Raw genomic sequence first — 3,497 nt, forward strand, 5'->3', positions numbered from 1 at the left:
AGCAAATGATGGTAGCCTAAGTAGGTGGGGAAGGGACGGGGGTTGAAAAAAATGTATAGTAAACTTGATTTTTTCAGGCCAGAAGCATAACCCCTGCTGGACATTGTTGTGGAACTCAGGGGAGGACACCATGATCCCCCACACCTTCTCACTCACACCAGACCATTCACTCATATCGCGGAGATCTGGCTGGACTTGAACCAGCAACCTCGGCAACCGTGAGGCAGCACTCTTACCTCTGAGCCACAGATCTCTTGTTTGAACATGTGCAGGAACTTATATTTAACTATTCTCCCAGTCATATGTCCAGGAACTTATATTTCACTATTCTCTCGGTCATTTTACAATAAAGCAGTTGAATTTCAAACCCATTGAGTTGGGGTTTGAACCCACGGCACCACCGCAGTTCTGAGCGTATGTAACATGTGTTTTGCCATTAGTGCCACACTTGCTTTCACATTGCAAGCTTGCGTTTGCACCACTTTGTTGGATATAATGCAATACATGAGCTTTAATGTAAGCAATAGTGGGGCTTGAACTCAGGACGCCACGATCTCAACACAACACTCTGCATCCTGAGCCACTGGAACAAGTGAGTTACAGGTTGTTTTGGACGGGTTTTATTGAGAGCTTTGGTTTATGTGATTAAAAATAATTAAATTAATAAATAACTAAAAACTTGAGCTAAGTTATTTTTAAGAGCATTTAAGTGGTATTTTTCTGGACACAGTAACAACAGCTGAATGTAAGCAAAAGTGGATATATTGAGAGCTTTGGTTTATGTGATTAAAATAATTAAATTAATTAATAAATAAAAACTTGAGCTAAGTCATTTTTAAGAGCATTTAAGTGGTGTTTTTCTGGACACAGTAACAACAGCTGAATGTAAGCAAAAGTGGATTTGAACTCGGGACTCCACGATTCACAGACAACGCTTTATCTCCTGCACCACAGTATGGTGACAGCTTTTGTAGTGTTTTAGATGAAAATACGATAAAATAGCTAAAACGTTTTCAACAATTGTGGGATTTGAACCCAAGCCACTTTTTGTGCAAAACAAATGAGTCCAACACATCTGCCTGAACGTTTCTTTGAATCCCGAAGACCTTGATTAGCTGCTTCAGCTGTTTTTCATCAGGATTGGAGCTAAAATCGGGACAGTGGCTCACCAGGAGCAGGATTAGATGATCTCTTTCCTCCTGCTGTTTTCATGTTTTAATGCTGATACACTTATTGTCCACAAGGGAGAGCAGCACATTAGCACATTGATCTGATCTCATGCCTGTTATCCATCCATTCTCAAAGACCGCAAAAGGAGAGCGCGCAGCATCAGCACTGGAAAGATAGGTTAGTCACAATGCTTTTAATGAAGAGGATTGTGTGTTGACCGTTTGCGTCTTACTTTCAGTTTCATTCGGCTTGCTGAAGAGATACTCAGCTACTCGTCCGCAGCGATGCGCGTTGCATTAGCGCAGTCTGACTAATGTCATATAGCCTATAACACCCTCTCACACGTTTATTATTTTAACATTTTGGGAGGAGTAAAATGTACATATGTGGTTTCAACAACCAGATGCATTTACACTTGTCCAGTTTCGTCTGGAATGCGGCCCAGACCACCTCCTGAAGTGGTTTGAGCGATCGGATTTATATCCGTCTCGAATGCGTTTCGGAGGGCATTTACACCTGGTCTTTTCACGATCGGATAGCTATCCAATCAGACAAAACGCATGACGTGACCAGGTGTAAACAGGCCAAGTCTGTAACTGAGCGGTCATCTCCAGGATTCATTAAATCGGTTTGCACGTGTTGTGACTGTTATCAAGCGTCATGTTGTCAAGCATCTGATTGTGTCAAACTGAACCTAAAGCCCGATTCTGCCGCCTGGTGGAGCGGATGAAAAACTACACTTCAGTTTTTACCTTACAAATCACAGTTTATTGCCTATGGACTCAAAGTTGCTTCAGAGATTGGGTCACTGTCCATATGACAAAACACATGCGTTAACATTTTCATACTGAAGAAAAAACAAATGTCTCTTCTTATTTGGTTAAATGTGTGTAAGGCAGGTGACAAACAGCTGATCATCAGCTCCCTCTTGTGGTCAATAAGTTTATCCGCGTTATTCACTGAAACTACAAACCCAAGATGGCAAATCGTAGGTGAGGACCGACATTTAATTTCAGAATATTTTACAACAAATGTATAATTTGACCAGCAGATCAACTTAAATCTGTTGCTGAACTCATGGCAAACTCATAATGTAAAGACATAAAAAATAAGGGACAAAATAACTTTTATATTGTCCATGGCTGAAGTAGATGTTTATTTATCATGTTTGTTCACAATTAGACAATGACTTTGTGTTGTTGTGTTTGCAGAATCAAGCTGCATTTATAGTAAATCTTGACTGGATCTTCCTCACATTGCTCTGTGATGGACTGGGTGTGTTCCTGCTTTAGGTCTGAGACTCTGGGACAGACTCCAGCATCCCCTCATAGGGTCCTACAGGAGAAGCGGTTTGGAGAATGGATGGATAACAGGCATGAGACCAGATCAATGTGCTAATGTGCTGCTCTCCCTTGTGGACAATAAGTGTATCTGCATTAAGACATGAAAGCAGCAGGAGGAAAGAGATCATCTAATCCTGCTCCTGGTGAGCCACTGTCCCGATTTTAGCTCCAATCCTGATGAAAAACAGCTGAAGCAGCTAATCAAGGTCTTCGGGATTCAAAGAAACGTTCAGGCAGATGTGTTGGACTCATTTGTTTTGCACAAAAAGTGGCTTGGGTTCAAATCCCACAATTGTTGAAAACGTTTTAGCTATTTTATCGTATTTTCATCTAAAACACTACAAAAGCTGTCACCATACTGTGGTGCAGGAGATAAAGCGTTGTCTGTGAATCGTGGAGTCCCGAGTTCAAATCCACTTTTGCTTACATTCAGCTGTTGTTACTGTGTCCAGAAAAACACCACTTAAATGCTCTTAAAAATGACTTAGCTCAAGTTTTTAGTTATTTATTCATTTAATTATTTTTAATCACATAAACCAAAGCTCTCAATAAAACCCGTCCAAAACAACCTGTAACTCACTTGTTCCAGTGGCTCAGGATGCAGAGTGTTGTGTTGAGATCGTGGCGTCCTGAGTTCAAGCCCCACTATTGCTTACATTAAAGCTCATGTATTGCATTATATCCAACAAAGTGGTGCAAACGCAAGCTTGCAATGTGAAAGCAAGTGTGGCACTAATGGCTAAACACACATTACATACGATCAGAACTGCGGTGGTGCTGTGGGTTCAAACCCCAACTCAATGGGTTTGAAATTTAACTGGCTTATTGTAAAATGACCGAGAGAATAGTGAAATATAAGTTCCTGGACATATTCAAACAAGAGATCTGTGGCTCAGTGGTAAGAGTGCTGCCTCATGGTTTCAGAGGTTGCTGGTTCAAGTCCAGCCAGATCTCCGCGATATGAGTGAATGGTCTGGTGTGAGT

At 41.2% G+C, this 3,497-nt stretch overlaps 1 long non-coding RNA gene across 2 annotated transcripts in view; it reads right to left on the reverse strand.

Annotated features, from left to right (window-relative positions):
- Positions 1-2,315: 2,315 nt before the first annotated feature.
- LOC107565631 (uncharacterized) overlaps positions 2,316-3,497 on the reverse strand; it is a 6,937-nt gene continuing 5,755 nt past the window's right edge. The window contains exon 3 of one of the 2 annotated variants that reach the window (XR_001606397.1): positions 2,316-2,505. This is a non-coding gene — a long non-coding RNA (uncharacterized lncRNA). Of the gene's footprint in view, positions 2,506-3,055; positions 3,083-3,497 lie in introns of those variants that run through there. The other variant, XR_001606396.1, reaches the window with a different exon arrangement.

This window comes from Sinocyclocheilus grahami, unplaced genomic scaffold (genome assembly GCF_001515645.1).
Source record: "Sinocyclocheilus grahami isolate Dianchi unplaced genomic scaffold, SAMN03320097.WGS_v1.1 scaffold1013.1, whole genome shotgun sequence".
Classification (NCBI taxonomy): Eukaryota; Metazoa; Chordata; class Actinopteri; order Cypriniformes; family Cyprinidae; genus Sinocyclocheilus; species Sinocyclocheilus grahami.